The sequence below is a fragment of the Canis lupus genome, chromosome 11 (genome assembly GCF_003254725.2).
Source record: "Canis lupus dingo isolate Sandy chromosome 11, ASM325472v2, whole genome shotgun sequence".
NCBI classification, from domain to species: Eukaryota; Metazoa; Chordata; class Mammalia; order Carnivora; family Canidae; genus Canis; species Canis lupus.
This window is the reverse complement of record NC_064253.1, coordinates 64286613-64308912: the sequence shown is the minus strand read 5'-3', so window position 1 is coordinate 64308912 and position 22300 is coordinate 64286613. Positions and strand designations below refer to the sequence as shown.

Below are 22300 nucleotides of genomic sequence, written 5' to 3'. Positions count from 1 at the left end.
CACCATTTCACTGGTTCTTTCCCACTTTCTCTCCATTCCCTGGAAATTCTAAGAGCAAGATCCAATAATTCTGTGAAATTTAGAAGTTATCTTGCTCAGATCTGAATCTCCTTTAAATGTTCTTTAACCTTCACTGGGAATTTGTAAACTCCCAAGTCACCCTCACCTGACCCCTCTTGGAAATTTGCAGCGTGGAAAAGTAGGGATGTGTAACTCACTTTGGCTCCAGAGCCTGGCAGGCTTCGGTCCTTTTCCCAACCCTGCCACTTGCCGGGACAGGACAAGCTTCTTTTTTTAAAATATTTTATTTATTTATTCATGAGACACACACACACACACAGAGGCAGAGACACAGGCAGAGGGAGAAGCAGGCTCCACACAGGGAGCCCGATGTTGGACTTGATCCTGGGATTCCAGGATCACGCTCTAGGCCAAAGGCAGTTGCTCAACCACTGAACAACCCAGGCGTCCCAGGACAAGTTTCTTTTTTTTTTTTTTTTTTAAGATTTATTTATTTATTTATGATAGACATAGAGAGAGAGAGAGAGAGGCAGAGACACAGGAGGAGGGAGAAGCAGGCTCCATGCAGGGAGCCCGCTGTGGGACTTGAGCCTGGGACTCCAGGATCGCACCCTGGGCCAAAGGCAGGCACTAAACCGCTGAGCCACCCAGAGATCTCCCCAGGATAAGCTTCTTAACCTGTAGTCCAGTGTCCTCCTCTACAAGACTGGAATGCTAATGATGATGATAACAATAATAATGATACCTACCTTATGGGGTTGCTGCAATGCTTAGGAATCACTCTGTAAAGGGTATAGCGTGGTCTCTGGCACATAATAGCTGTGATTCAATAAATGGCAGCCCTATATTTATTATTGCCACTCCCTGCCCACCTGCCAAAACCTAAACACAGCTATTTCCTCACATTTGTCAATGGCTCTCTAATTCTACTCATTAATTATGTGAACTAGTAATTCTCTGAAGAATTCATTTTTCCCACCTCTCTTTTCCCAGAGACTGTATAGTCCCTGAAAAAGAATGAAGACCTAGCTTACTTAGCCTCTCTATTATGGTTCCAGGAAGATGTTACATTTCTTAGTCTCTCTTTTGTCTCTAAGTTGGTCTTTCTCTTTATTGGATTTCCTCTTTTCCGATTTCCCCAAAGACCCATCAGATGCCCACTGTTTCCTGAGATCCAAAGTGATGCTGCGTTCCTTTGTATGCATGGCTTTCCTTTCTACACCCTCAATACCTTTCCCGATGTAACACTGAAAAAGTGTCAATAAAAAACTATGGACAAATTAAAAAAAAACCAACACCTAAGAGACATACATGGCTACTGAACACTTGAAATGTGGTAGTGTTACTGAGAAGCTGAATTTTTCATTTTATTTACTTTTAATTAAATCTAACTAGCCACATGTGCCTGGTAGCTACCACATTGGACTACACAGCTCTAGATGAATAAAGCTGCCCAAGACCTTATTTGGCCTGACCTATAAGCTTGTGTGATTATTTTTTTTGGGGGGGGAGGAGGGTACCTAAAGGTGTATAATAATAAATGCTGAAATCAGATCCCTCCACAAAATGTACATGTAGCAGCACCAAAAATAAATATGTATGAATCAGGATTCTTAGTTGCAAACAATGCTAATTCAAGCAGAAAACATATCCTTATGAAAGGATGTTAGGTCACTCACAAAGTCTCTGGAAGGCCGGAAAACTAGGCTTGGAGACTCCATGGTCAGAACCAAAGCACAGTCATACTGCAGAGCGTGTCTGGAGGAGACACCACAGCCTCACTGCTGGACTCAGGAAAGTGGCCTGTCCAGCTGATTCCAGACACTGGGCACTGGGTGCCACCATGGTCCTGCCATGGCTGCTTGTGGACAGGGATGGATCTGCTGCCACCATCACCAGATTGGCTACTGCATAGTGCCTGATGCTTGGTATTCCTGGTTTCTGATTCCAAGTCTGGGGCAAGGACAGTTCACTGTGAGTAAACCCAGGTCACATGTCTGTACTCAACCTGCAAGGAAGACTGGAATAGCAAGAATTGGGCTTCTACAGAGGGGAGCAAATTCATAAGTTGAGGAGTTTCCCAAATGGAAGCAAACCTCTATTACACCTGCCTTCTGGGGAAGAGGGCTAATGCGCTACAAGCATAGGGCTCCTGGAGGACAGGTACAGCGACAGAACTGAAGACCTGGGAGCCCAGAGAATGTGGTAGATTAATTGCTGGCATATAAGGCACTATCTACTACCATGGGGAAAATAGACTATGTCAGAGAATTATGGGGAGGTGAGTTAGCAAAAAGAATTTTGAGAGGCAGTCAAGAGTTTTAGAGTAGCTGCTATAATAAGTGAGATTTTTGGAAGTGTAATATTTCCTTTGGCTACATTCTCATATGACTCCAATAAAGACATTACTTTTTTGAGACTTTTTCAGCGTTGGGTGTGTGTTCTATAATTGGGATTATCGTACATATATAGTTCTTGCTTTTTAGATTTACTCTTTAATACAATATGGATCTTTTCCTTTATGCACACCTCTATGTTATCATTTTTTTAAAATATTTATTAATTTATTTTAGAGAGAGAGTGTGTGTGTGTGTACAAGTGGGGGATGAGCAGAAGGAGAAGGAAGGGCAGAGAATCTCAAGCAGATGCCATGCTGAGCATGGAGCCCAACATGGGGCTTGATCCCATGACCCTAAGACCACGACCTGAACTGAAACCAAGAGCTGGTCGCTCAACCAACTGAGCCACGCAGGCACCTCTATGCCATCATTTTTAATGCTTACATAATAGTCCGTTGCGCAAATACACCATATTTTATTTAACCACCCCTCTACTGATGATCAGTTAGATTATTTATAGTTTTTTCTTCTGAATTGTGCTACAATAAGCATCCTTGTACATATATTGCTATGCACTTGCCCAGTCATACATTTTGGTAAAATTCCTAGAGAAAGTATTGCTGAATTAATGGCTAACCACATCTAACAGGTTGATTTACATTTTTAAGTTATTCTCAAAGGTGGTAATAATTTATTTTTCCATTTAGGGCTGGGACCGGGACAAGATGAATAAGGTACTTTACCTTGGGCTCAATATTTAAGGAGGCATTTAAAAACTCAGTAATTAAGACAAATAATATTTTAGTGCAATAATTTAAAAATCAAAATGAATGCACAGAAGTCCATGATGAACAAAATAACAGAATTTTAAATCAAGGCAGGATCAGTATTAATGATTTTTCTTTTACCTCAGGCTCTGAGGCAATATTGTTTGGCATCGCACTGTTCCCACCAACATGTTCTAGGGAACCTTAGGCATTTATAAACCCTCTTACTCTTTGCCATTCTGATAGAAAAAAAACTTCATTTTAATTTTCATTTCTTTGATATTGAAATTGAGCATCTGATATGTTTATTTGTCATCTGTATTTCTTCTTTAATGAACTGGCCTGTTCATATTGATTCCTTACTTCTTCTATTTAGATTTTTGTATTTTATTGATTTGCATATATTGTATATTAATATAATAATTATGCATATATTGTACATTAATATGATTATATATAGTTACTATTATAGAATTACGTTATTACATATCCTGATCTATATAATTATATATTAATTATATTATATAAATTAATTATAAATATAAGGATAGTAATCCTTTGCTCTCTTATGTTCTGCAAATATTTTCTTAGTTTTCATTTTTCTTTTAACATTATTTTTTTTCCATTTATTGTTTGAATGTTTACATAGTCAAATTTGTCTATCTCTTATATATATATTTTTTAATTTATCTGGTTTTCACCTGCAGAAAGACCATTTCATTGCGATTGAAAATGAAGGCTTTGGGATGCCTGGGTGGCTCAGAGGTTAAAGCGTCTGCCTTCGGCCCAGGTCGTGATCCTGGAGACCCTGGATCTAGTCCCATGTCGGGCTCCCTGCATGGAACCTGCGTCTTCCTCTCCTGTATCTCTGCCTCTCTCTTTCTTTCTCTGTGTCTCTCATGAATAAATAAATAAAATCTTAAAAAAAAGAAAATGAAGGCTTTTGAGTTTGAAAGCCTGAATAGCACCCACTAGCTTGCATGTAGAATAATCTCCATGTGCTTTATTTCTAACATGGAGATAACAATAGGACATCCTCCACAGAGTTTTTGTGAGGATTAAATGAGTAATACAAAATGTTTAGAAGTGCCAAGCACATAGTAAGTACTCAGGATATGCGAGCTCTCATTATATGCTAACTCCGTATACACACATGAGCCTGTTTCTGGATACTCTATGTGATCCATGCTTCCGTGTGTTCTTGCTCCAGCACCACAGTGTTTTAATTACCATGGACTTATATAGTGTTGTTTGATCTGGTTATGCAAGCTCCCTTCTAATTTTCTTGGTGTTTCAAACTTTTCTTGGCTGTCCTCATTCATTTATACATACAGACGAATTTGAAAAGCTATTTGTCAAGTACCGCAAAATCCCACTGAGATTTTTAACTGAAACTCTATTAAATTTATATATTATTTTAAGGGAAGCATGACATCTTTACAATATGAGCCTTCCTGCCCAGGAACATGGTGTTTCTCTTTATTTAGTCAAATCTTCTTTTTTTTTACTTCTCTGTCAAGCTTTACAGGTTTCTTACCGTACATCATGCACATTCTTTCTTGGTATTTTAAGTTTTTATTGCTATTATTTTATTACTAGCAATTACATTGATATGTATAAATGGTTGGTGTTTATATGTCTGTTTTGTATCCAGCCTTTGTTTTGAGCCCTTTTATTTGTTTATCCAAAATGAATGTCTAATCATGTCACTCATGAGCCTAAAATCCTCCAGGACAGCCTCAGTCCTCCAGGACAAAGTTCACATTTTGGGATTTGACACACATTCATTTCTTTCATACACAACAAACACGTGTTGAGCAACTCCTCCATGTTAGGTGCTGTGGAGCACCAGTGGTACATCACTAAGCAGACAAAAATCCCTGCCACTAAGAAGCCTACATTCAGAAGGAATTTGTGCTTTGTATTAGCTCATCCCTGTGGGTCCATCCATCCCATCTCCTCTCCTTCTTTGCAGGTGCTGAGTACTTCAGCTGTACTGAATAAGTTGCAATTCTACATGCCTTCCTGTTAGATACCTCTTTCCTTCCCTTGCTCTTTTTCTACTTGCCATCCTGAAAGCTCCTTTTATAGCTTCATGAGTCATATCAAGTTTGGTCTACTCTTGGCAACTTCCATGATTCCCCCTTGAAGAGTTTGGAGGTCTACTTTCCATGGCCCACTGACTTCAGGGCTGATTTTTTCACTGCAGTGCAATTGTCATCTATTGGTCCATAACTTCCTTAGGGTAAGAAGGGGTCCTGATCTTCTTTTTACTACCTGGTGACATGGTATCAGGTAATGTTCAATAAATTTGTTGAAGGCATAAATGTATTGAGTTGGTTGGGGGCACAGCACAATCCCCCATGTCTCACGTTAAGTGGCCACACAGGTCGGCTTTGGCCAGTCACAACTAGATTTACAGGAATTCAATGGAGATCACCAAGGCTGAGTGAGTAGGCACAGTTGCCTGGGGGGAGATGGACCTGTAGGTGAACATTGAAAGAGCTTGAAACTTCTGTTAGCTCTTTCCACCCCACAAAAGGGCCTAGGATCAAGGATAAGACTCCTCCATTCACATTTAAGAAAGGGGGTGCTATGGATAGGTCCAGTCTGAAGTCACTGACCAGGTCATGTTTTGTAGGGATGAAGTCGTAGGACAAGGAGCATCAACAAAATTACATGAAAGAATCATAGTCCCTGCTCTGACCAAACTGCTCCTCCTTATGAAGGCTGCTGGGGTCTGTATGGATCTCTCTGAAGTGTGAGCTTTCGGCGGGAAGGAGGTAAAGCAAGCCTTTCTGACATCAAAGTTCTCAGCAATGTTGTGCTCCATGAACAACCTAGTTCGCTTAAGCTCAACATTGTAGTATGGGCCTCACTTGTAATCAAGTGTCCACCATACCAGTCTCACCCCAGACAGGCAGTCTAGCTAGCATAATGATCAGATGCCTGGCCTTGAGATCCAGACTGCCCGGTTCCAAACCCTTGTATTTTCGGGGATCCCTGGGTGGCTCAGTAGTTTGGCGCCTGCCTTTGGCCCAGGGCGTGATCCTGGAGTTCCGGGATCGAGTCCCATGTTGGGCTCCCAACATGGAGCCTGCTTCTCCCTCCTCCTGTGTCTCTGCCTCTCTCTCTCTCTCTCTCTCTCATTCTATAATAAATAAATAAATAAATAAATAAATAAATAAATAAATAAATAAATAAAAATAAATCTTAAAAAAAACAAAAACCTTGTATTTTCATTTGTTAGCTATGTGAGTGAGATCCAGGACATTAAGTCAGGTTGAAAGTGAGCGGCCCTAAAGAGGAAAATCTTTGATGAGGGCCAAAAAGCCATTCCATGAAGATCAATGCATCATAATAGCTTGCAAGGAACACTTGGTATAGAGTGTAAAGTGTTTAAGGGCTTGGGACAGATTACATAGGTTCAAATCCCAGCTTCTCCACTTAGTACCTGTGTGATCTTGGGCAAATGACTTGACCTGTGTGGGTCTCAGCTGTTGTATCTCTAAAATAGAAATGCTAATAGTAGTTACTACATAGAGCTACTCTGAGGATTATAAGGGTTACAATGCAAATTGAGTGCTTGGACCAATGCATGGGACAGAGTACATAGTTAAATACTTGTTAGCTATCACTATATTATTATGATTCCGATATCACATTGTATCTGGTACTGTTTCGGTGGACTGAAAAAGTATGTAGATAGAGTTTTACCATTTTCCTGGCAAAGTCACATGTGAAGAGCACAAAATTTCTGCACTAGGAAAGGCCTCTGGACCCAGATCTTATGAAATTTGTGCAAAATGAAGACTGAACACCTGCCAACGAACATTTCATAGGATACATGTACGGGATAGCATTAGCTGGAAAGAGGACTCATTTAAGGATCAAGGCAGGTTTTGAAAGGACACCAAACCATAAATACACTTTCAGACCTTCTGAGCAACATCTCACCTAGAGGCTTCAGAGATCTAGCATTGGAGAGGACAAGGATTCCTTTCTGGGGACTAAGGAACCCCACCCCACAAGAGAGGCAGCCCTCCACATGTACATCATTCCAGGAAAGAAGAAAGGTGGCATTGGCTTCTGGTCAGGAGGGCTCTGGTGCTGGCATTTATTTCTAAGGACAAGTAACTTCACTCCCAGAGCTGCAGTGGGCAGGTATTTAGACTGGTGGGGCAACCCCCTTACAGCACAAGTTTTGCTATTATACCTCATTTGCGTCCTTTAAGTCAGAACCTGATGACTTGAAGGAGAGAGAGGTGGAAAGGATGTTGTCATTACAAATGTCACCATGACTCAGTGAATCCAAAAAGTGAGGAAAGGCTAACTTGAGAGAAGCAACACATGGAAGTGGCACACTACTTTTTTCACTGAGGTCCCAGATGATGTGGGTTGTGTGGAACCAGAATTGGCACCTGGCAGTTTGACTATCTCCTGTCCCCCATTCCCCATTCCACAGGCAATTGATGTTTCTTAGGTGTGCTTCCAGGGATACAGTGCATACGGAAGAAAATATGTGCGTGTGTATATGTGTGCATGTATATCCTTCTTTTACATTTTAGCTTTATCATTTTACAGTATAGTTTATAGATCATTAATCATCTGTTTGCAAAGAATTTCCTTTTTTTTCTACCTGAATGGTAACCCACTGTATGTATGAATCATAATTTATCTAATCTGTCCCTGATTAAATGACATTTAATCATTTCCTATCTTTTACTACTACATATAATGCTATAAGTAATTTTGCAAGTAGGTCAATTTGCATTGGTGTGACTGTATTTGTAAGATAAATTCCTAAAAGTGTTCATCACTGGGTCAAAGGATAGGTGAATGCATTTGGATTCCAACCATGATAGGGATTCATTGAAAGTTCTGGCCAAAGAACGCATATACAGATAGTATTTTAAGAAACTGACTTTATTTATAACTAATTAGATACAATAGATTATGAAAGAAAATGAAGTTTAGGGTTACTCCAAGACTATTAATGAAAATGGCTGAGACAACCAACATTTTGGGCTTAATTGAGTATTTTCTCACCCATAAAGATCATCTCCTTCCCATCTCCAATACTATAGGCTTTCAAATAGGTCTCAACCAGACAATGGAGAAAGAACACCTGGGAAGAAAAACTTCCTGGATGGGAAATTACTTTAAAAAACCAAAGAGATTAGAAACATCATCAGATGGTGCCATTAATAGAAACAGAAAATTCAAGAGGTAGAGTTGGTTTATCAACTAATGGGGCCCAGAACAAAATGTAGGAAATGGTCCCAAAATGTAGGAAATCTCTGATCTCCTAATTATCTGAGAAAAACTTAACAACAAATACAATAATGGTGATGATGATGATGATGATAATAATAATAATAATAATAATAATAATAATAATACTCTGGGAGAAATGATAAGGTAAAAAATATAGATTTGCCTTCACTTTTTAGAGTTGGAAGACAACCTGCAGTTAGAATATTGGACAAAGGATTGAAATGAAAGAATTTCCAATAAAAAATTATCCCTGCAAGCTTTGTCCTCAGAACCTGCCACCTCATAGTTGAACCATGCCCTATGCTGCTCTCCTGTCATTTGGCAATGACAGTGTGAAGGCAGATCAAGGTCCTGTTGATGCCTCCCCAGTATGAGCTCAGCCTGCAGATGCCCAGCTCCTTGGTAATGTAAGACAGATGCCAAACCAGCTCAGCTTACTGATTAGCTGGGAACTCCTTTAAGGGAAGCATATTTTGGCTAGAATCCCATAATTCAACCATTCAGTTAACCTTTTAAGTGAAAAAAAAAAAAGACAAATTTAACAGGGCCAAAGCAATATGTGGGGGGTGATGACAGGCAATTCTTTAGGAGGATAAAGGATCTTGACCCAGTAAAAGCACAAGCCTGTCTACATTTTGCTCTACATCTTGGGAAGCAGGCTCTAAAGTATTTAGTGTGGTGTAGGGTGTGTGTTTGTGTGTGTACACACGCCACAATAAAACTCCACTAGGTAAGGGACTTGACCTATTTTGCTCACGATTGTATCCTGTATCCCCAGTGGCTAGAATAATTCCAGCCACATAGTAGGTATTCCATAAACATTGATTGAAAGAAAAAATACATTTACTGCGAATTGAGTAAATGCAATGAACAAATCCACTGTGTGCATGTGTCCTTGCCTGTATTTGTGTATGTCATTACATAACATAAATCATATCCACACGTGGATATCAATGTATCTTATATTTTTCACTTATGAAATGACATTAAATTACTTTGTAAATGGCTCCTAAGGAGCCCTATACCTTTTGCTAACTCCAAGCTAATCGCACTACAGGCCAGGTGCCATAGGCTTAAGCATCCTCAGCTGTTAACCCATTTTCTATGGGTGCCATATCTAGAGGGTTCAAAAGCATTGATCTTGCCTTCAGTCCTCAAAATCTCATTAATTCTCACACATTTCATCAACACCATAGCTAGCACTTTGTGTTGGGACCTCATCCACAGCAAGATCCTAAATGCCAGGTGAATCATCAGATAATACATAAAAGCCTTAGCATTTAGGGAATTTGATGGATGTTGTTGTGGAGTCTAGAATTTAGAAGGAAGGCCTCTTAGTCTGTTTGGACTGCTCTAAAAAAATGCTATAGAATGGGTAGTTTATCAACAGAAGAAGTTTATTGCTCACAGTTCTGGAGGTGGAGATGCCCAAGATTAAGGCGATTCAGTGTCTGGTGAGAGCCCACTTTCTCATAGGTAGCTGTCTTCCTTTGCAACTTCACATGGCTGAAGGGACAAGGAAGCTTTCTCTGGCTGCCTTTATAATCCCATTCATCAAGCCTCTGCCCGCATAACCTAATGTCCTCCCAAAGGCCGTGACTTCTAATACCATTCCCTTAGGGATAGGTTTTCAACCTATGAATTTAGGGTAGACAAACATTCCAACCACAGCACTATCTCTAATTGTCTCTCATTTATAGGCAAAGACATCAAGGTCTGAGGTGAAGTTACTTATTTTGGATTATACTGAGAATCTAGAAGTTTCCCGGTCCTGTGTGCTCCTGCTCCCAACATTACGCCTTGTTGACCCACTGGAGACTTTCCTGAAAACTAAACTTTTCTTTAGAGCGAATATACAGTGATTATCTTATCCTAAACACTTAACACTCTAACAAAACATGCTTTGGCCTTTCAGTACTAACAGAGCTTTATTGTCTTTGTTCCATGATATCTGATTTCCAGACTGAATTGGTGATGAATTAAGTAATTTTCAAATGATTTGTTTTTATGGGATGATTAAATTCCAGAGTTTGGTTTTGAATTTGGAAAATGAATGTTTTTATTTTACCCCAATTCGTATTTTTTTTTCCTCGCCAGACCTATGCATTTCTGCTTATTTCAACCCTAGAAGTGCAAAAAAAAAAAAATCATTTTGAAATAGTTTATTTTACATTTAAGGGTGTAAGTAAAGATCTGGTTAATACAAAAATCAAGTAAGTGAGAGGAAATACCCTTTGTACAGAGACCACCCAGGGATCCCACCTAGGGTAGGAAAGCTCAGGCTTCTGGGGAGAAGGAACACATGGTCTTAGGAGAACATTTCTCAGTTCCTGAAAACTCAGGCACTTGGAAGTAAGTACATGTCAAAGTTACACTAAGAAATATTCAGGGTCAACAGCATCTACATCCAGACAGTGAACTTTTCAACGGTTTAATATAAATCAACTCAGTAGAAAGCAACATGAGTTAGGAATGCCCCATAGAAGCTGGTAATGGCATTACAAACATTTCTGCATCAAAACAAAAAGCAGAATCAGACCTATAAATACAGAGAACAAACTGATGGTTGCCAGAGGGGAGAAGGCTGGGGGGTTGGGCAAAAATAGGTATAGGGGAGTAGGAGATACGGGCCTCCAATTATGGAATGAGTAAGTCACAGGGGTAAAAAAAGGCACAGCATAAAGAATACAGTCAATGGTACTGCAAGAGTGAAGTAATGGGACAGATGTAGCTAAACTTGTGATGAACACAGCAAAACGTATAAACGTCTCAAAAGGCTAAGTTGTACATGGGAAACTAATGTAACATCAAGTATCAGCTACACTCAAATAAAAAATAATTAGAAACTTAAAACTAACTTAAATTTAAAATGAGATAATAATACCTAGCAGAGACTAGTCTTGAATGTTGGGTCAAGATGCACAAATCAGAGAAACTAAGGGTCGAGAGCACCTACATGTCTGTATGGTCTCTCTCTTTCCATGACTTTCCTTTTATCTCCTTTGCTTTCCTTCTTTTAATCTCTCATTCACTTCCCCCAAACTCTCTGTCTTGTTAGCTTTGGTGCCCCCAGCCCACCTGAGTTTATTTCTCTGTCTTCGCACAAGGCATTCGATGCAGTTAATCAATGGAGACGTCAGACCTAATGGAAACTTGTGCTTCTCTCCTGAGGGCTCAGGCTGCTCATACTGCAAGCCTCCCCCAGTGAAAACCTTTTTAGGACAGCTCCTGATGAGCGTGGGAGCCTAGCCAGAGATCATACACAACCTACTAAAGCGTATTCCCATCTTTTTATAATTGTTTCTGTTTTTCAAACAAAGAAGACCTTTCTGGCTTCTAGTGCTATCTTTGTGTGATGACTCACCTGCCTTCGGAGCCTGTACTTTCCTGTTTCAGATAGTTGTGCATTCCCTACTGTTTCTGCTGTTTCTTCAAATGGTGTCTGGTACATCACTGTTCTCTATCCCACACACATTCCTGGAACAGATGAGGCCACTCGATGGCTGTTACCCTGGTCTCTCCTGAGCTACTCAGATCTTGGCTCTTCTCTGGGCCTCATGGGCTGAGCACATGGACCCTGGCCAGCCTGACCACACAGACAGGACATGAGCTGCTTCAGTTCCACTCCTGGGCTAGACCTGGAATCAAACAGGTTACCCAGGCAAGGTCATTACAGTGTTGGGAAGAAGCCCAGGAGTCCAAACTCTCAAGCTGCCATCTTCATTAACACCCTCTTCCCTAGCCACCACCATTTTATGCCATGTTTTCTGGTTCCCCACTGGATCAAGAGACCTATTACCCCAAGTCTCACCAATCCTCTCTCTCTTCAGGAACCAGGACTTTCTCTTATGATTGGACTGCCACATTGGATCTCATTGGATCTTATTACCAGCCCAAACCAAGGCCAAATTTGTCCTGTAACTAAATACTGGATATTTGACAACCAGACATCCAGTCCTTCAGCCAAGCCAGCTCTGCCATGCTGACTCCCCGTAACCTCATCCTTCTTCCCTTTCCCAGCAAATGGTTATGATGCCAACACAACCAATGGCTAAACCTGTGTCTACATTGGCCAACTGATCTTCCAGATGTACACATATGGGGCCATCTGTCTCATTCCTAGGCCATTGGTTATGTATGTCTACCTTCCCCAATTTTTTCTGTTTTTCAAAGGTAGAACAGCTTTTGATGGGGCAATGTGAATTATTTTTACCTTCTTGGCTACCACGAAAAATAGGCTCCTTCCCCCTTGCCCTGCCTAAAGGCTTTACTCATGACCTAATTTTCTCCATGGAGGGAGGAAGGAGGCTTCCCAGGTCCCTGTTGCCAGATTTAGCAAGTAAAATACAGAATTCCTTTATAATTGAATTTCAGATGAATGACAGAATGTTTAGTATAAGTATGTCCCACACAATTTTTAGGACATACTTATACTAAAAAGATATCTGTTGTTCATCTGTAATTCAGATGTAACTGGGCATCCTATATGTTACCTAACATTCCCTATGCCAGTCCAATGAATGGGATTCAGACAGCAGATAACCAAGCTATTCTCATTGGGTCTTGACATAGAATTTATATGTTCAGTAGGTACCATACAGCTAACAGAAATCATGAGTTTCTGCTTTTGATCCTGAATAATATTATAAACATAAGAAGACATATTAAGACTTTCTTGGGAATGATGTGAGTGACATAGAGGGGAGAGAACGCTGACAAGCAGAGCTATCACAATAAAAACCTTTCCTTTCCCTTTTTACACAATTCTCACTCCTAAATTACATCATGGAACAGTTTGGGCCTATTTAAAATCTTACTTGTGCCTTGGCTGACACAACAATTGCTCACATAGGAAAACACTCAGACAGTTCAGTGATTTCCCAGCTGCAGATGATAAAATGTTCTAGACATTCCAGTCAACCTGGCAGAAAAATCCAGGCCCAATGGCATCTGAAAAACACATAGAAATCACATGGGCACCATAGACGTGGTAATAAATAGAGAAGAGTACATCTGCTTAACAAAGCTGGTTAAAATCAGCGTTGTGGGGGTCTATTACTCTAAGAAGCATTAGCAGACAAGTGACACAGTGGTGTCCTGCTCAAGATACTTCTCATCTTCTGGGCAATGGCACAGAAAAAGTGGAAGAAGAGATATGTTGCCCTCTAGGAACTTAAATTCTCCTCAGAACCCACATCTGCTCCAGAGGGGATGGGAGGGCACTGTGCCCCACTCCTCCATATGTCCATAGCAGAGAGAGGTCTTCCTCTAGTTTCTCCATGAACATATAGCTTGAAGGAATATTTAAAATCCCATCCCCTCCTCGCTGCTTGAGCTTCTCTGTCCGCCTGCTGAGACTGAGCTGGTCTTGTCCTCTTGCTCTCTTTTGGACCTGCTAGAACTCAAACAGGGCCTGGGCTCTGGCTTCACTCCTATTCCCTATGATAACCATACCTGTATGAGGCCCCATGGTCCAGAACTGCCTCTTCTCAGCCAGGATCCACAAACTCTGAATTTTAGCATAACAAATTCGGGATTACATTTTGCTTCTTGTGCCTTTTCTCAACTGATTCAGAATAGAAGGGAGATTAGAGCCCCCACCCCAACTCAGTCTTCAGCCTCATCCCAAAAGCTTTATGAACTCTATGCTAAGGAAGGGTATGACTTAAAATATGAGTAGAACAGCTGTAACTATGCTGAGGGTTTAAGTACCATGGCAAGATGAATTCTTTATCCAGAGATAGCATTAGGAAAGCCTTTCTAAAGGACATCCATTTTTAACAAAACTGAAATGGATATGATGGGGATGGGCTGATGAATGGGCATTTCTGAAGAAAACAGAAAAGTCAGAGGCTGGGCTGGGTTACATTTAGTGAAAGGGATGGAAAGCAGAGTAGCTGGCTGGAAATGGAAGGCTCATGTGTAGAAAGAGAGTGAGTGAGGCTGTAGGCGTGGGAGTAGAGTAGCCATGAGCCGGTTTTATGGGAAAACTGCCCATTCCCACTCAGTCTCCATCTCCTGTCACCAAACTTGGCCCTGTGCAAGGGGAAGCAAATGATAATTCAGTGCCAAGCCACTTGTGTTCTAAGTTATCTTCTTGCCTCCTTACCACCACTCACTGGAATTTCCCTAAGTCCAAAGATCTTTTTGAGTGGAACACAACTGCACACTTCTAAATCCCTTAATTCTTAATATTCTCATCTGGAAAGCAGGCCTATGTCATGAGGTTGATGTAAAGATTAGGACTCACATAAATAAAATATCCTATACAGCACCTGAAACCCAGAAGTTACTCCAAAAATGTCAGTTACTTTTAATCCTTTATTTTTTTCAAGAGTGTACATCAGTGGAACAGTACAGACTTAGAGTCCAGTTGACCTTGGATGCTGTCATAGATGCCAAGATGGAGATTTGAGTGCAGGAAGCTTACTGGATGGTGTGCAGGGAGAGCAAGAGTGGTAGGGCAGTGGAGAGGAGCCTAGCTGCACTGCAGTCACTGCACAGCAGCCAATCAATGGGGAGCTCTAGTACTCCGATGGCCCTTTTGAAATGCCCTCCATCAGGGCAAAGAGGGAGGGTGTTATACACCATCATCCACCAGACACTGGGTATGGGCTGCCCTGGGATGTGGCTGTCTTCAGGTGAGAGCAATTCCTAGACAAGGATTCATCTGATAGCTTCCAGCTGCCAACACTCCCAGCACTGGCTGGAAAAACAGGAGCCTCCACCTGGGCATGCACCCCAGCATCTACTAGAGGTGCTCAATAAATATTCATGAACATTCAATAATACAACGCAATGAACATTCAATAAACGCCCATGACATGCTAGGCACTGTGATGAGTGGATAGTTAACTATCCTTGTCGGATCAGTTAGTGGCTGATCGTCATCCAGCTCCCTGTCCTCACCTGGTGGGCACACGTGATATCTCTATCTTTGACCATTCCATTCATTCGGATGCTTGGAAAGAGAAACTTAAAAATTCTCAAGCAGAGGAGAAATAGGATGAAACTGACATTAGCACAGTATTTTAATAGATGTTAGTGGGTGATCTTAGAATGTGGGAGAAATTAAAAATAAGCAGACCACCCAGGAGGCTCTGAGGGTAGCCCAGGTTTGGAATGATGAGAGCTTCTACTGCATGGAAATAGCTGAAGAAGCCAAATAGATCTGAGACTCCAGACAGAGTAAGAGGATGTGGAGTTGGGGAATTAGTAGGCAGAATTTAGTAATAAATTTAATGTGGTAAATTAAGGAGTAATAGGAACACACTATCCAGTGAGATGAGCCTGAGGACCTCACAGATTAGCAATTGGTGGTAACAGTAACATTTGGGGGGTTGGGGGGGGGGCAGTGGGACTAATTTGGCTTTTGACTTGAAATATCCCCAGGCAAATAGAGATTTGGTAGTGAATAAACAGACTGGTAATTTGCCTAGTTAATGAGATTTTTTTTAATTAATAGACTTTCTTTTGAGCAGTTTTAGGCTTTCAGAAAAAACTGAGCAGAAAGTACAATTTCCATACATTCCCTCACTCAACCATCCCCCAGTTTCCTGTTATTAGCATCTTACATTAGTGTAGTACATTTTTAACAATTGATGAGCCAATATAGATAGATACACTATTACTAACTAAAGTCCAGGGCTTGAGTTAGGATTCATTCTTTGTCTTACCCATCCTATGGGTTTTGACAAACATACAATGACCTGCACCTGTCATTGTAGCATCACACAGAGTAGTTTCGGTACCCAACAAACCCTGTGTTCCATCTTATTGTCTTTACAGTTTTGCCTTTTCTAGCATAACAGAGAACTGGATTCATACGGTATGTAGCCTTTTCTAACTGGCTAGCTAAGGAGATTCTGAACTAGATGTTTATCTGTTTGGAAATTCATTTGGTTTTAAAGACAATCGGAGCTTTTTTGGGTACTTGATTCACCTTTTATTCTTAAATACACCTATGTTTAAGACAAACTTAAAAAAAAAAAGACAAACTTTATATCACTATCATACAAAGGAAAACAGTATCACCTGCCATAATAGAAGGAAACTGAAATATATCACTTAGATTTAAATTTAAATTGCAAAATGTTCATCCATGTGCTATCTGAAAAAAATCCTTCTCACCACCTGTCAATGCCAACATTTCAGGAAACACTGATTTAAAGATTTCCCAGCCCCTACCTTCAACTCCATCTCTTTGATCTGCAGTTTAGTGGCTGCGAAAAGAGAAGAGCAAAGGGAAACAGATGTGCTGCCTTCAAGTGTTTAAAGAGCTGAGAAGTAGAAGGAAAAAGGGAACATTCAATAAACGCCCATGATATGCTAGGCATTGTGATGAGCGGGTAAAATATATTATTTGGTCCAAACTCCACAACAGCCCATGTGATTGGGATTCTGTGCTTCCTCGAAGAGATCAGGAAGCAAAGGTTCTGAGGGATTCTAAACTGCCCAGCTAGTTAAGCGATGAAGCAGGGCCAAATCCAATATCTCTATCCATTTTTCCAGACCGTGCAGTCCATTATGGAGAAAGGGATTTAGTCTTTGTTGCTTTAGAAAGCAGAACTAGGACCAAATGTTACATAAGCATATTTCAGCTCAACAGAAGAATTTGCCTTGTGCTATTATGGCCTAGCAGTAGAAATAGGCTGCCTTAGGAAGTGGGGCGCATCCTTTACCACCTTTACCAAAGTGTACAGAGACCACAGCCGGAGACCACCTAGAGGGAAAGCCACAGAGGGTATGTCTCACCATCACCAAGTGGAAGGTGGGCTCAGGAGCTCTAAGCCCCTCTGGGGCAAACATTCCATAAGCCCAAGCCTCTGTGGTTCCTTGTGCTAACACATAAACTTCCAAGAAGGTGCTGATTTGTTTGAATGTCGGCAGGGCATTAAATACTACTTTGGGATACCTCAATCTTTCTGCAAACCATATTCTTTTCTGTAGCCTTTATTAGGGGTCACATGAAAGACATAAAGCATCAAAACAACTGTTTCCAGATGGACCCGACTAGCTGGATTATTTGAAAAAACATGTCACTGGAAGGCTGACAAGCTTCTGGAGACCAGGAAAACTTATTCCGTAAGTCTATCGATACCACCTTGGATGGAGATAAAACAGCCTCCCTGTGATGGAGTGTGCTTACCCGTGACTAGGGCATCAGCTTGCTGTTTAGCAAAAGACTCTAAGATTAATCTTCTCTTTTGTCAGTAGATACTGGCACAGACTCTGGGACAACATATGGATAATGTTTTAGCTAATCCTTTAGCATCTTTATTGAACTACCCTTTAAGAAATGAATTTCTGCCTGAGAGTCCCTGGAAATGCTGAGAAGGGGCATACAAACATCGAAATTCTTATATTACCCCTGCTTCATTGGATGAACAAGTTAATAGTTCCAATGCATATGCATCAGTCAGTTCAGAAAGCAGAACTGAGCCCTTTAGAAATGTTTTATGTGAATTGCTCACCCGTGCAAGGACAGGCACTTACCACAGGGATAGCTCAATAAATCCCACTCATTTGCTATGTCTTCATTAATAAATAAATACATAAAGATAAGAAAAGCCACGATTTTGCTATGTCTTGCTCTGAAAGAACTGCAAGACCCTAGCCACTAGATAACCAAATGCCACCTCACTAAGGGCCCTGATTAGACTTTTCAGTAATGCTTACTCATGCATGACCCACAGGGGTTTTACAAACCATCCAAATCCTCCTACTAGTGCATATTAATATTGTATTTCAACAAACTCTTCTGTTCAGATTCAGAAGATATGGAATGTCCCTACGCTTCAGAACAGCCAAACAGATTCCACTTGATAGAAAAGTGTCAATCCATTCTCCTCTAACCCAAGGCTAAAACCCACTAAACTTTTTTTTTTTTAATGAAAATGAAGTCTTCCCCTTTTGCCTGATAAAGGCAACAACATCCAATCGTGGTCATACTGGAATAAAGAACCCTTTTCCCACTTGAACACTTATTGAGATCAAAATGGTGATTCAAGTGTTTGTATTCAGAGGCACCTGGGCTGGCTCAGTTACGCATCCAACTCTTGATTTAGGCTCAGGTCATGATCTCAGGGTTGTGAGACTAAGCCATGTATGTTGGTCTTGGCACTTAGCAGGGAGACTGCTGGAGATTCTCTCTCTCTCTCTCTCTCTCTCTCAAGTAAATAAATTCTAAAAAATTTTTAAAATATTTTAAATGCTTATGTTTGATGAGCTTGTCTTAAATCAGTTTTGCATGTTCATAGCATTACATACAAAATAAAGGCGCAGAATAGATTTCCCACTGTGACCATGTCAGGGAAACAGTACTTTTCCACCTTAATTCCTGTTTTCTCCCTTCTCTGTCCTCTCCAGCAGGCCCAAGGAGCCAAGGGCAGATGCCACTGACTGCCATGTCAAGAGGCCCCCAACACTCCTGAGCTGAAGCAAAGCTGTATGTAGCACAGATCCAAGGAGTCTTCTTCGCCTGCAGTGCTGACACCTGTTACCCAAGGGGGGACGATGAATGGAAATAAATATCTATTGAGGAAGGATGGGACACCAAGTATTGCACCCTGTCATCCAGTCCTAACATCCAGTCAGTGAAACCAGAGGAATAATAATTCCCAGCAAGTAATCAACAATGCTCTTGCTGCATACCCATCTGCAGATGAGCAAATGAAACTCAAAGTCATATTAACTTGTGACAGCAGACTCCTATCTGCTTCCAGAATTCGTTCTTTTACCACTGCCGTGTGCTGACTCCCTTTAATTCTTGTGGATTTGGGCTCTGGCTCTTCAGTCTCCATCAGAGCTTTGGTGAATGGCTGTACAGTCTGTGCCTGTGCCATGCTCAAAGAAATCCAGCTGAGGGGCTGAAAGGGGCTCAGAGCCTGCCTGCATTCCGCCCACAAAGCCATGTCCTCTTCCCAGAGTTATGCATTCGTTTCCTAGGCCTCCTGCAACAAATTGCCGCAAACCAAGAGACTTAACATAACAGAAATTTATTCTTTCATGGTTCTGGAGGCCAGAAGTCTGAAATCAGAGTATCAGCAGTGTTGGTTCCTTCTGGAAGTCCTAGGGGAGAATCCCCTCGTGCCTCTCTCCTGGCTTACAGTGGTTGCTGGCAATCCTTGGCATTCCTTGGCTTGTGGCTGTGTAGCTTCAATCTCTGCTTCATCATCATATGGCCTTCTCCTTGTGTCACCCTGTGCTTCTCTTCTTCTTATAAGGACATTTGTCATTAGAATTAGGGCCCACCTCAGTAATCCAGAATGATTTCATTTCGGGTGCTTACTTATATTATCAAGATCCTTATTCCAAATAAAGTCACATTCACAGGTATTAGGGGTTAGGACTTGTATGTACCTTTCTGGGAGCCACATCAATCCACTTTAGGTTGTATCCACCTGGAAGAAAAGCAGCTTTTTCTAATTGTTCCACCCAAAAGGGATGTGATTTTTATATTTAGCACAAAGACATCTATGGGCTAATGGATACCTTGGTCCCCTCAGTGTGTTCCCTGATTTCTGCTGTCCATCTGTTTAGGATTTTAACCCATTCTTTCTCTGCAAGATTATCATACTTTAACCCATGGCTGGCCTCTGACAGCCTACTCAGCTCGTGCTACCTCTCTGAGAAAGAGCCTGGTGAAGTCAGCATGTGGTCAGGTCTGGAATTAGGTCTGCCTACCAGGTTTCATGGTGGGAAGATAGGCCCTGAGAGCACAGGCTCTACCTGGGAAGAGACTGTGAAGGATAGCACTAATGAAAAACTACCTATGGCCTTAACAGCAAGCAGTGGTCCAGGTGAGCAAGTAGCATCCAGGAGAGTCACTCACTAGGCTCAAAGCTCATAGCAGCAAGAATGGAGTGATGGCCATTTTGGGAGGGGGTATGGGAGGCTGGAGGAGAGAAGGGGCAGCTGCCAGTCATCCAGATGCTAGGATGGGCCTTACAGTGGGATGCGGCCAGATATTCTTACAGAGTTTCACATTCAGAGCCCAAATTTAGGGACAGACCCGGCAATAAAAAGGCCATGCTGTAGTGCCCGAGGAGGGGCAAGATGGTGGAAGAGTAGGGTCCCCAAATCACCTGTCTCCACCAAATTACCTAGAAAACCTTCAAATTATCCTGAAAATCTATGAATTTGGCCTGAGATTTAAAGAGAGAACACCTGGAATGCCACAGTGAGAAGAGTTCGCGCTTCTATCAAGGTAGGAAGACCGGGAAAAAGAAATAAAGAAACAAAAGGCCTCCAAGGGGGAGGGGCCCCGCGAGGAGCCGGGCTGAGGCCGGGGCGAGTGTCCCCAGGACAGGAGAGCCCCGTCCCGGAGACGCAGGAGCTGCACCGACCTTCCCGGGCAGAAAGGGGCTCGTGGGGAGTTGGAGCAGGACCCAGGAGGGCGGGGATGCCCTCGGGCTCCCGGGGACACTAACAGGCACCTGCGCCCCGGGAGAGTGAGCCGAGCTCCCTAAGGGCTGCAGCGCGCACGGCGGGACCCGGAGCAGCTGGGGGGGGGCTCGGGGGTGGCTCCGCGGAGGGGGCTGCGGGGCGGGAGCAGCTCAGAGAGGCTCGGGGGTGGCTCCGCAGAGGGGGCTGCGGGGCGGGAGCCCGAATCCAACAGCGCAGGCCCCGGAGCACAGGGTGCCGGGACACAGCCCAGGATCCGGCCTCCCCCCGGGACAGGCAGAGGCCGGGAGGGCCCAGGACAGCGAGGACGCTCCTGCCCCGAGCTGAGCAGATCAGCGGCCCCGCCCCAGAGCCTCCAGGCCCTGCAGACGGAGAGCTCTGGAGCTACTGCGGGAGTTGACTCCAGGGCTGCAGAGCTGGCCCCGCCACTGCGGTTGTTCCTCCTGGGGCCTCACGGGGTAAACAACCCCCACTGAGCCCTGCACCAGGCAGGGGGCAGAGCAGCTCCCCCAAGTGCTCACACCTGAAAATCAGCACAACAGGCCCCTCCCCTAGAAGACCAGCTAGACGGACAATTTCCAGGGGAAGCCAAGGGACTTAAAGTACACAGAATCAGAAGATATTCCCCCTTGGTTCTTTTTTTCTTTTTTTTTTTTTTGTTGTTGTTTTGTTTTGCCTTTTGATTTGTTTCCTTCCCCCACCCCTTTTTTCCTTTCTTTCTTTTTCTCTTTTTCTTCTTTTTTTTTCTTTTTTTCTTCCTTTTTTTTTTCTCTTTCTCTTTTCTTTCCTTCTTTCTCTCCTCTCTTTTTCTCCTTTTCCCAATACAACTTGCTTTTGGCCACTCTGCACTGAGCAAAATGACTAGAAGGAAAACCTCACCTCAAAAGAAAGAATCAGAAACAGTCCTCTCTCCCACAGAGTTACAAAATCTGGATTACAATTCAATGTCAGAAAGCCAATTCAGAAGCACTATTATACAGCTACTGGTGGCTCTAGAAAAAAGCATAAAGGACTCAAGAGACTTCATGACTGCAGAATTTAGAGCTAATCAGGCAGAAATTAAAAATCAATTGAATGAAATGCAATCCAAACTAGAAGTCCTAATGACGAGGGTTAATGAGGTGGAAGAACGAGTGAGTGACATAGAAGACAAGTTGATAGCAAAGAGGGAAACTGAGGAAAAAAGAGACAAAGAATTAAAAGACCATGAATATAGATTAAGGGAAATAAACGACAGCCTGAGGAAGAAAAACCTACGTTTAATTGGTGTTCCCGAGGGCACCGAAAGGGCCAGAGGGCCAGAATATGTATTTGAACAAATTCTAGCTGAAAACTTTCCTAATCTGGGAAGGGAAACAGGCATTCAGCCAGGAAATAGATCCCCCCCCTAAAATCAATAAAAACCGTTCAACACCTCGACATTTAATAGTGAAGCTTGCAAATTCCAAAGATAAAGAGAAGATCCTTAAAGCAGCAAGAGACAAGAAATCC

At 42.2% G+C, this 22300-nt stretch overlaps 1 protein-coding gene across 4 annotated transcripts in view; it reads right to left on the bottom strand.

The window, feature by feature from the left end:
• PALM2AKAP2 (PALM2 and AKAP2 fusion) overlaps positions 1-22300 on the bottom strand; it is a 460195-nt gene that overhangs the window by 381381 nt on the left and 56514 nt on the right. The gene's annotated exons all lie outside the window — the stretch shown is intronic.